Source organism: Tenrec ecaudatus, chromosome 5 (genome assembly GCF_050624435.1).
Source record: "Tenrec ecaudatus isolate mTenEca1 chromosome 5, mTenEca1.hap1, whole genome shotgun sequence".
In the NCBI taxonomy this organism is placed as follows: Eukaryota; Metazoa; Chordata; class Mammalia; order Afrosoricida; family Tenrecidae; genus Tenrec; species Tenrec ecaudatus.
This window is the reverse complement of record NC_134534.1, coordinates 47,727,753-47,740,696: the sequence shown is the minus strand read 5'-3', so window position 1 is coordinate 47,740,696 and position 12,944 is coordinate 47,727,753.

Below are 12,944 nucleotides of genomic sequence, written 5' to 3'. Positions count from 1 at the left end.
AGGAACCTAGCTCCAGAATTAGAAGAAGACTCAGCAAATGGTGATAGGCAGATGACACAGCTTTACTTCCTGAAAGGAAAGACTTGAAGCATTTAATGATAAACATAAAAAACTAAATATTTCAATATGGATTACACTTTTAAAATAAGAACAAGAAAAAAAAAGAAATTTTGAGAGGATTTCCAGCAAGATGGAGCTAAAATAAAGGGGCTGCATTGGGAACTTCGTGGTGATCGCTAAGCTTGGACACCAGGAGGCTGAGTGGGGGGTCTGGAACATAATTAAACTTTGCGGACATATAATTAAGCTCTGCTCTGACCTGGGGTTTGACCTTCCCCATGGGGCTAATATGACCTGCCCCACTGCTACCCCCATGTACCCACTGTGAAGCTCCAACAACCTGTGATCTGGTTCCTGGGCTATCCTACCCTGTATTACCAGTGCTGCTGTGGCTTCCCATCACTACTATCCCCTGTCTGCCACCTGAAGCTTTTCTGCTGCTGCCACCAATGACTCCCCACTTCCCAGACTGACCCAGCGGCTCCCCACCTGGCCTGCCACAAACCTGAGGTTTCTGGCCTTGCAACTTGCCTTAGGCTGCCAGCCCCCACCCATCACCCATGTCTTCTCTGCTGCTGCCGGCCCCCATGCTACTGTGGCTTCCAGTGTGAATAACCTGCACAGCACCACTCTCTCTGCCCATAACTTCCCTGACCATGCTGCTGAGAGGGCCACCAGACCTGTCCTCCAAATAGGTAATCCTGACTGTCTAGAGAGAGTAAAAGCCAAGTGAGACAAAAAAGCAGCCCGATTCTGCAGCAGAGTTACTCCATACAATCATCCTTACTAACCTCCCAAAGAGATAACTCAGGGCATCTGAACTCCTGGGAAAATGGTACCAACCTCCACCAAAATGATATGCAGGAAACAACCCACAAGAGCAATCTCTACAGGAAAGCAAGAGAAACAAAATGCAATGTTGGGAAGAGGACCTGAACCTAATGACATTAATAGAAGGAGCAGACATTGAACCACCAACAGAAAGAAATCTTCAGAATGCTACTTAGAGTCATACAGAATATGAGGGAAACTGTACAGCAAAAGGATGAAAAATAGAGAAGATAGAGTCCACATACTGAAGGAAAGACAAGAGTTAAGGGACAAGGCAACAGAATCAAAGAATAAAGTAAGAGACCTAACCAACAGGCTAGAAGAAGTGGGGAACAATATCAGTGATCTCAAAGCTAGCCAAGCAGATTTCAAAAAATAGGAAAGGCAATCAAACAATATAATTAAAAAAAGCTGAAGAAAAACCGAGTACAATGAGTGATGCTATGAAGAGGACCAACATTTGAATAACTGGGTTCCCAGAACAAGACATGCAAAGAAATCACAGCCAAAATAGCAAGGGAATTCCTCAAAGAAAACTTCCCCAATAAAATGAATGACAATCAGACAATCGCTCAGGAGGCACAAAGGACACCAATTAGACTAAGTCACAAGAAGAATACAGCAAGGCATATCATCGTCAAATTATCCAAATTTGAGGAAAAGCAGAAAAACATAAGAGCAGCTAGATAAAAAAAGGCAGTCACCTATAAGTGTACTCAGATGAAAATAGACTTATCAGCAGACACCAGGAAGAAAAGGAAAAGATGGAGTAGCATCTTCTGAAAATTGGAAAAGAATAATGGCAACACAAGAATCCTCTATTCTACCTAACTATCCATCAAAATAGCAGAGAGCTAAGAGTTTTCCTGGACAAGGAAAAATACAGAGAATATTTTATTTAAAAAAGCACACCAAAAACAGCACTATCAAAAATTCTTGCCAAATGACTTTGGACAGAAGACTAACATTCACAGAACACAAACATGAGACCACCAAATACCACAACACTATCCAGAAGTCAACTGATTGAAAACAATCCCCACGATGACATTGACCGAATGGTGAAAGATGGCAAGAAAGAAGCCTCCCCGCCCCCCGCCCCCCCCAGCATACAGAACACACTGCTAAGAAGGGAGGTAGGAAATACCTAACAAAAAATGTATGCAATGACAACCGAGTCCACAGATGGGTGCAATAACTCTGAATGTCAATGATCTGGATTCACTCATTAAAAGACAAAGTCTAGGGATTTCTGGGAAGATAGTGACTGAGTAGCACATACCAGAGGGACTCTTCAGAAATCAGTGCAGGAGAGTTGCTATGAGGGAAATTCAACACTGACGAATCGCAGGAGGAGCATTATAAAGATAAGTGGATAGGTAGATATCCACTAGGTTTTGAGGAGCTGGGGGCTTTGGGCTTACCACACTGGAGGCCGGCTAGGGTTTGACCTTAGGCCCGTCACTGTCTCAGCCAGAGCCAGAACCATTCAGAGGCAGCACAGGGCCTTTACCTCAATATAGCCAAAGCTTGCTGCCACGTCAGGACAGAGATTAAACCCCTCCAGCCACACGGTCACGGTTTGGGGCGCAGCTATATTGTTACTTTTGTTTCTGTCTCTTCTCTCTATGCCCCCACAGTCTCAGAGTCCTTAGTTTGTTTGTTTGTTTTTTCTTTTTCTCTTCCCTTTTCTTTGACATACCACTGCTAACCTCCAGACCATTCCCCTTAGCCTAGTGTATTTACACCTGCCCTCCACCCAGCTTGGAGAGCTCCACCCTCTGCAGCTTAACTTGAGGCTGGGGAAATCCTGCCCACCCTCCGCCAGGGGATATCCTGCCCAACTTCTTCAGGAGGAAATCCCGCCCACTTTCATCCCAGGGAAATTCATCCCAGGCTTCTGCAGTGCTTAACACATGACTCCGGAAATCCTACCCACCTTTGGGGGAAATCCAGCCTGTGTGGCTGGGAGAGCTCCTATCGGTCCTCTGTGGGACCACATGACTGAGGGAACTTCCTCCCACCTGCCATAGTGCCTCACACGGCTAAGACAGCTTGTTCAACACTTGCCAATGTCCCACACCACTGCGGAAACGTCTGCCAACCTCTGCAGCAATCTACCTGACTAGGGTAATTCTGCCCATCATTCATGTTGCTTTAGATCAAAGTGGGAAACCCACCAGCCTTCTGTAGCACTCCCGCTGCAGCGTGCACCCCCACATGCCCTCTGTGGTGCCCAAAGCTGCCATGGCCAAACCATCACAGATTCTTGTGAGACCACCAGTACAGCAACATCCTTGTGGGTCCACAACACCCCAACCAGCATCCCCTGAGAGGACCATCCAACTTGCCCTCCAAATAACAGAATACTGGTTGACTAGGGAAAGAGTGAAACCACAGGAAGATAAAGTGGGAGGCCAATTCCATAGTGAAGTTAGCTGTTTGAAGATGCATTCCTATGAGTCAACCCTCACTGACCCAAAGCCCTACAGGAAACAACACTGGAGACACAGTGTGGGAACTGTGCCCAATCTGACCCCACCACACCAAGGCAAAACACAAAGGGCATGCAACAGAACAGCAAAGGGTGCAGAGCAAGGAAGACCGTAGGGAATACCAAAAATAGACTTTGGGGCTAGGGTGTGACAACACAGCAGACTTGACCAAAAAAAAAAAAACACTCATAAAGGTCAACAAACAGACCTTGAATGATTTACAGGCTTTTTTGTCATTGGTTTTATTGTTTTCTTTTTTGTTGTTTTGCTCTGTCTTGTTTTGTTTTTCTGTGTATTATTATCTCTGCATGTCTATCTAGATAAGGTAGGCGGGATAAACAATCTGGAAGCAAAAACAATTGAACTGATAGTTCCAGGGGGACATGGGAGAGGGGGAAGGTGCGGGAAAGGAAGTGGTGTTAAACCCAGGGACAAGGGAACAACAAGTGATCCAAAATCAATGGCAAGGAGGGTGTAAGAGGCCTGGTGGGGCTTGATCAAAAACAATGTAACCGAGAGGAATTACTGAAACCCAAATGAAGGCTGAGCATGATAGTGAGTCAAGAGGAAAGTAAAAGGAAATAGAGGAAAGAACTAGGAGGCAAAGGGCATTTATAGAGGTCTAAATAAAGGGATGTACATATGTAAATATATTTATATATATAGGATGGTGGGGAAATAGATCTATGTGCATATATATATATATATATATATATATATATATATATATATAGTATTAAGGTAGCAGATAGACATTGGGCCTTCACTCAAGCACTCCCTCAATGCATCCCTGATGCTCACCTTCCCAACATGATCGCTGAAGACAAATGTGTGCATAAGAAAATGTGGTAAAGAAAGCTGATGGCACCCAGCTATCAAAAGATATAGCATCTGGGATCTTAAAGGCTTGAAGATAAACAAGTGGCCATCTAGCTCAGAAGCAACAAAGCCCACGTGGAAGAACACACCAGCCTGTGTGATCATGTGGTCCCGAAGGGATCAGTTATCAGGCATCAAAAAACAAGAAATCATATCAGTGGCTGCACACCTCCATGATATGATCGCCGAAGACAAACGGGTGCATAAGCAAATGTGGCGAAGAAAGCTGATGGTGCCCGGCTATCGAAAGAGATAGTGTCTGGGGTCTTAAAGGCTTGAAGGTGCACAAGCGGCCATCTACCTCAGAAGCAATAAAGCCCACATGGAAGAAGCACACCAGCCTGTGCGATCACGAGGTGACAAAGGGACCAGGTATAAGGCATCATGCACTATATATATATTTATATACCATAGTGAATGAAGGGGGAAGTGCAGAGTGGAGACCCAAAGCCCATTTGTCAGCCACTGGAGATCCCCTCATAGAGGGGTTTAGGCGAGGAGATGGGTCAGTCAGGGTGCGATGTAGTACCGATGAAGAACACAGCTTTCCCTCAGATCCTGGATGCTTCCTCCCCACCAACTACCATGATCCGAATTCTACCTTGCAGGACAGGATAGGGCAGAGATTGTACACTGGTGCATATGGAAGCTGGAGGCACAGGGAATCCAGGGTGGACAATACCTTCAGGACCAGGGGTGTGAGGGGCGACGCTGGGAGAGTGGAGGGTGAGTGGGTTGGAAAGGGGGAACTGATTGCAAGGATCCACATGTGACCTCCTCCCTGGGAGATGGGTGGCAGAGAAGGGGGGCAAGGGAGACTCTGGATAGGGCAAGATATGACAAAATAACAATCTATAAATTATCAAGGGCTCATGAGGGAGCGGGGAGCTTGGAGGGAGGGGAAAAAAAGAGGACCTGATGCAAAGGGAGAGCAAATGCTTTGAAAATGATTAGGGCAAAGAATGTACGGATGTTCTTTTTACAATTGATGTATGTATATGTATGGATTTTGATAAGAGTTGTATGAGCCCCTAATAAAATGTAAAAAAAAAAAGATTAGGGCAAAGAACGTACAGATGTGCTTTATACAATTGATGTATGTATATGTATAAAAAATGCAGAAAAGACGTAAACAATCCCACTGAAAAAGGGAACAAGACATGGATGTCCCTTGTGCCCAATTTATTCAACATTGTCCTTGAGGGTCAAGCTAATATAAAGCAGCAGAAAGACATCAAAGGTATTTGTCTGGGAAGGAAGAACCGAAACTATCATTATTTGCAGATGATTTAATTCTCTATATTGAAAACCCCAAATGCTCCACAATAGGAGTGCTGGAAGCGATACAGTAAGATGATAGAGTAAGAGGATACAAGATCAAAAAGCAGAAGTCAATTGGATTGGTATATACAACTGATAGGATTATAGAAAAAGAGATCAAGATGGCAGTACCCTTCACAATAATTTGAGATATTTAGGAATACACCTAACCAAAAACAACAAAAAAAGATCTGTATGAGGAAAACTACTTTATTATTACAATAAAGCAAAAGAGACCTTCACAAATGGAAGAATATCCCATGCTCATGGATTGGAGGACAATGTTTTAAAGATGTCAATCCTATCCACGGCGCTATATAAGTTCAGTGCAATCCCAATACAAATACCAGCATCTTTTTTTCAAAGAAATGTAAAACTTGCTACCAACCTCATATGGAAAGGGAAGAAGCCCAGAATTGGCAAAGAGCTCCTCAAGAAGAAGAATATGTGGGAGGGCTTACATTACCTGACTTTAAAACTTACTACACAGCCCCAGTGGTCAAAACAGCATGGTACCGGTATAATGACAGATATATATAGTCCAATGGATCGGAACAGAAAGTCTAGAAATAAATGAGCAGCATACAGACAACTGATTTTCAATAAGGACCCCAAAAATATCAAATGGGAAGTGGATGCCCTCCAACAAATGGTGCTGGAAAAACTGAATATCTACCTATAGAAAAATGAAGCAAGATCCCTACCTCACTCCATATACAAGAACAAATTCAAGGGGAATCACAGACCTTGAGATAAAACCCCAAACTATTTGGATCATCAACAAGAGAACTGGGACAAATGTAAGAAGCTAGGAACACATGGGATATAAGAAATAAGGAAGTTAAAATAGACAAGTGGGATGTATTAAAGATAAAACACTTGTGTACATTGAAAGACTTCATCAAGAGATTAATAAGAGAGTCCATAGACCTGGAAAGGATATTTAGCATTGACATATCAGACAAAAGCCTTATTGTTAAAATCTAAGGAACCCCGTATACTACAATAAGGAAAAAAAGAAATTGCCCATTGAGGAGATGGACAAAAGACCTGAACAATAGATTCACAAGGGAGTAAATCCCAAGGGCCAATAAACATAAGAGAAAATGTTCCTGATAATTGGCCATCTGAGAAATACAAATTAAAACAACTGTGAGATACCACCTAACACCCTCAAAGATAGCCCAATTAAAAAAACAGAACGGTGGTTTTGTAGATACATACAGCCACTGTAGAAAATGATTTGGGTATACTTAAAACTGATGGAAATCAAGTTACTTTACAACCCAGCAATCCCCTGACTAGGCATATATATACTCAGAAGAAATAAGAAACAGACTGCAACTAGACATCTGCGCTCCAAAGTTCATTGTGGCTCAGTTCACAATCACAAAGAATTAGTAACAGTCTAATTTTCCATCAATAGATGAATGGATTAAAAAATATGGTATATGCACACAATGGAGTAATCTGCATCCCTAAATAGCAATGATGAAAAGGTGAAGCATCTCCTCTCATGAAATGAGTCGGAGGACGTTATGTTGAATGAAGTTAGTCACGCACAAAAGGACAAGTACAACATGAGTCTAATAAAGTCAGTTCAAACAGCAGAACAGGCATAGAGGAAAGAGCACATAGTGCACAACTCCCAAGCTAAGGACCAGCTCCTCTGGCATGAATCAGACCAAGCCCAATGATGCATACAACATCAAAAACAAAAGACGAAGGAATAAAAAAGCTACACGTAGCACCTGTGCTGAAGGACATCTCCACCCACCCCCCATATGCCTTTAAGGCCCACAGACTGGGGAGGGAAGAAAAAATAGGGCATTAATCCCATGGGGAGGGTACAGTTTTACATCTCCACAGTAAAGGGAGAGAGACAGTAGACCTCATTTTGGTGCACCAATCCTGGAGAGTGACATTCTTCCATGGAGCATCTTGTTAACAGAGAGGACTGCTAGGTTAGACTCAGCTTGAGACATGTCCCCTCCCTAAAAGACAGTGCTACAGAGACAGTACTGAAGGTACAGTTCTGGGAGAGTGTCCTTCCCACATTGGGGCAAACTAAGAGGGGAGTACAACAGACTAGCAATAGGAGCAAAGCCACGAAGCCCCTGAGGAGTCACGATTGTAGGTTTCTGTCTGGGGCCAGTGCTGGGCACTTCATCTGAACTGGTTGGGGTTACTCACAGGGGCCACACTGAAAGTCTATAGGTGGAATGGGGTGGGGGACAGTAGACTGTTCCATCCCTGATGGCAGGTAGAATAATGGGACCTTGTAGGAGGTGTGCCTTTTGTCCACGAATGCTGTGGACTAAAAGTGTGTAAGGGCTGTTGGGTAGGTAGGTCTTGGGCTATGAAACCCTGAGAGAAATGGGGACTGAACTGATGGATTATAACAAGTCCCTCTCTCTATTTAACAGAGACATACTCATCTACTCTGGATCAGGATAACAGCTAGACACAGAACAATTGATATGGTCTTTTAACAATATATACTAATCTTAATTTTAAAATTTATTATTTTATTATTAATCTTCTTTTCTTCTGTTTCTGTGGGTGTCTATCTATTTAAGATGGGCAGGATAAGCAAGGCCAAGGAGACAGCAATGGGACAGATGGTTTCTAGGTGTATAGGAGATGAGGTGGGGGAGATAGCAGTGAGCCCAAATCAACAGGGACAGGGTATTATCAAGGGCTCTAAAATAAATGGTGAGTAGGGTGTAGTGTAACTGGTCATGTTTTATCAATTGAAACGTATCCTAGAAGAATTACTGAAAGGTGAATGAAGAAATAAAAAAGAAAAAGAGGAAGGAAGAAGAAACTAAAATTCTATATCTAGATATATAGATATGTGCATATATATATATAAAGATGGGTGTACTTGTCCATTTATATTTATGTAAATACAACAAGGAAGCAGATAGACGTTGGGCCTCTAATCAAATCTTGCATCAATATAAGCACACTTGTTCTAATAACTTGGCATTGGATTATACTTACCTTCCTGACACAATTGCTGAAAACAAAATGGGTGCATAAACAAATGTGGTGAAGAAAGCGGATGGTGCCCAGCTATTAAAATATATAGTGTCTGGTGTCAAACTTAGAGTTGAAGTGAAACTAGCAGCCATCCAGCAGGGAAGCAGCAAACCCACATGGAAGGAACACACTAGCCTGTGCAATCATGAGATGTCGAAAGGAATAGATGTCAGAAGTTCAAACAACCAGCAATCAGATTGTTGTGAAGGAGCTTGGACAAAGTGGAGACCCCAAACCCACCTGTCCGATAACTGGACAGTCCCTCACAGAAAGGCCGCATTGGAAGGGATATTAAGTCCAAGGTACGGTATAGCACTGATGCAATGCATGGCTTTTCTCTACTTCTTTAATATTCCCTCCCCTCACTATTGGGGTTCTTGTTTTACCTCATTAATCTTGTTAGACATGATTATGTCCATTTGCATAATTAAGATAAGGTGATCCAGGAAAACCAAGATAGATAACCCTTCAGTAACAGTAACAGGAGTAGTGATTCCTTGAGGGTACGGGAAGGGAGTGGGGGTTTGGGAGCAGGGAGCTGATAGCAATGGTGACTATATAATCCCACTCTAGGGGAATGAATAAAGGAATTGTAGGTGAACTGATATATTGGATTGTGTAAGACACAGAAAATAATAATAATATACAACATAAGGTTTCCTAGGGGATAGGGCAAGGAAAGGAGGGGAGAAAGGGGAGCTGATATCAAAGAGTTCAAGAAGAAAATGTTTTGAAACTGATGGTGGCAGCAATTGTACAATTATGATTGATCGAATTGAATTATGAATTGTTACAACATTTGTAAACGCTTCCAATAAAATGACTTTTTTAAAAATTCTCACTAGTGGAGCAATAAAAAACATCATGATAAATGGGTGAAAAAGATAGACATTGGTAAGTGAGGTAGTTTATTGTGCCAACCTGGCTGTAAACACCTGTGGGGTTGATTGAAGGGCGGAGGGATAAATGGCTCAGTGAGCCTTGCCTTTCTAGTTCTTGGGTCTTTTGCTTTGTGAGGGTCGGGCCAGGGTACAGCTGTCTAGACAGTTCTCTGCTTCAGCTGGCAAGGCTCACTTCCTGCAAGACATCCCCGAGGAGAAGCCACATGGACCTACCCCGATGTAGCCCTGGGTGCTGGAGCACTTGTGTGGCGTCCCCGGCCAGCACTGAGATGCTTCCACATTCACTGACTTGGTTTTTCCTCCTGCAGTCGGTATCATTGTGTGTGTTTTGTGAGATGGAGGAGGACTTTGTGGATTGGTGTCGGAATGTGGGTTAATGTTGGACTTTTGGGCTTGGGCAGCCCTGGGTTGGGATGTTTTCTTGATGTGCACTTAACCTTTATATAAAACTCTCTGTTATCCATGAGTTTCTGTGGGTTTGTTTCTCTAAAGTACCCAGACTAACACAGTAAGGATTTCAATTCACTTGGATCCACAGTCAACAGCCAAGGCATAAGCAGTTAAGAAATCAAAAGGCACATTACATTGGGCAAATCTTCTGCATAAGACCTCTTGAAAATGTTTAAAAAATAAACAAAAGCAAAGATGTCATTATGAGGACTAAGATACACTTGACCCTAGCCATCCATTTTCAATGACCTCTTATGCACTTGTAAGCTTGGTAATAAATAAGAAAGGTAGAAGAAGAGTTGCTGTCTTTGAATTATAATGTTGGTGGCAAGTATTGACTGTATCATGGATTGCCAGCAGAACACAACACTCTGTTTTGGAAGAAGTCCAGCCAAAACACTCCTTAGAAGCAAGTATGGCAAGACTTCATCTAATGTACTTTGGCACATTGTCAGGAGGAGAAGAACCTCAAAACGTATTAAAATAAGTGTCAGCAAAAAAAGTGGACTGCCCTCGATGAGGTGGAATGGCACAGTGGCTCAAAAATGGACTCAAACACAGATAGGGAAAACGACACAGGACAAGGCAGTGTTTCGCTCGCTGTATAAATATAATACTCTAAATTTGACACAATATAAAGGAATGTGGCCTGAGATTTAAAAACTCAAAATTATATTTAGATTAAGATTTCTATATATTAAAAGACCTTTTATGGTTCAGTGTCCTAATATGTAATCTATTCTTTAATTAATGATGATGCTATGAGATATTTGTATGAAAGTCATACTCCTTATTAAGGAATATAAAATCCACTCATAATAGTATTTTTAGAAGAATGTTAGTTACTGTGGGAGGCATAGGAAACAAGATCAGGAGACTTCAAACTATGTTTGCTTGCTAGTCACAGACTATTCTATGACCTTTCTGAGCTTCATTCTCATTGACACTATAGAAAAAAACATGTCCACCTTACAAAGGTCCTGTGTGAACTAAATAGGTGGTGCTTATAAAATACGGAGTCTGCAGTGGGCACCGAGAAATGTCAGTTCCAAGCTCCTTCCACTATGTGATGGCATTCCTGAGCCCTGGACATTAATATGCTGTTTTGTTTTTCTGTGAGGATTTCATTGTTTTACAACTCAAAGTCTACATTACACCTGGAATTGATTTCTCTGTGTAATACTAAGGGTAAGGGTCAAGTTTATTATTACTTTTTCCTGACACAGATACCCAATTGCCCAAGAAATCTTGTTGAAAAGATAGTTCTTTGCCCGAAATCAAGGGACTACGCATAGGTATTTGGAGCACGAGTGGAGCTGTCAAGCGCTGAACTGCTAATCAAGAAACTAGAGCCTCAGACCCACCGTGCGCTCAGTGAACTGGGAGAAAGTGGAGGCTCTCTGTCCCTGAGGCTTTAACACCTAGGCAACCGTGGACAGGGTCACTATGAGTTGGAAACAGTGTGATGACGATGGGTTTGTTTTGTTGCTGTTGTTTCACTCCTTTGGCATCCCCTTCATCTGCAACATGCACTCACCTTTGATAAAAACAGTTTTTAGCCCTGTATAATATGAGAATAAAGAAGAAATGTCATATTCACTAAATAAGATTTTATTTCCAATTCAAGCCTTAATTTAAGATTGTAATGATAATGAGCATTGCATTTATTTTGGGTCACCAAAATAAATTAGCTTGTCTTTAGATTATGTATAAAGGCTAATGTTGCTTTGCTTTAATATGTTCTGGAAGCAAATTTAGTATTATGGCATCTTGTATCCTGTAGCACAACACAATCCAAGCATAGTTATTTTTTTTAAACTTTGATCCTTTCCTGCTATGTAAGTATTATGTGCAGAAGAAGTAGAAAATAACAAATATAAAAGAAGAAAAATCTATCCATAAACCCATGAATAAAAGAAAATACTAATTACATTTTATTATAGTCTTTTGAGAAATTTTTCTATCCATATTTACTATTATATATATTTGCGGTGTTACATAATTTCGTGTCAATGAATTGAAGTGTAGGGGTGGATTCTAGTCTGTCAATCAGGTCACAGCCTGATGGTGCCTCTTTGTAGGGGTAACCTCCTCATAAGAAGGATCCTGGGCACCTCATTCTCTTTCTCTGCTTCACCTTCCTGCGAGCTCTCTACTTGGAGACCTGCTGGAGACGCTCTGGAGATGCGTCCACTGTCATTGGATCCTCAGACTGGGAACCCACTGACCTATGATCTTCCTACATTTTGCATCATTGCTTGTGGCTGCATGAGTCTGCAGAGGGGTTTATGGACTAGTATCTGACTTATGGACTAGAATTGGACTTATGGGCTTGATTTGGACCCAGCTGGTATGTTTTCTTGATATCCAGCTCCTCCTTAACATGAAGCTATTTCTTACACATATATGAGTGCCTCTGCATTTGGTTTTCTAATCCATTGGTTCTCAACCTTCCTAATGCCATGACCCTTTAATGCAGTTCCTCATGTTGTGGTGACCCCCTAACCATAAAATTATTTTCGTTACTACTTCATAACTGTAATTTTGCTACTGTTATGAATCAGGCGACCCCTGTGAAAGGGATGTTCAACACCCCCCAAAGGGGTCGTGACCCACAGGTTGAGAATCGCTGCTTTAGTCAACACAATAATATAACCCTTTAATTACACTAAAACAAATTTTAACCACTTTTACAGTCAAGTATATTTCTATAAGTACTACAAATTTTAGACCCCATCATTTTTAGTAATTTTGGCATGCTTTTTGAGCATTTAAATTATTTTCTTATTATAAATCTGTTAAGATTTACCTTTGTAAAACTCTTCCTTATTTTAAATATATTTGGATAGAATTATTACCTGAATCCAAGCACATTTACAATCCATCGTAAATTTTGCTGTCTTCTTCCTCCTACCGAGGTTTGTTTCTGCTTCAGGAGGAGCAGTCTGTAGAGAATGTTGCC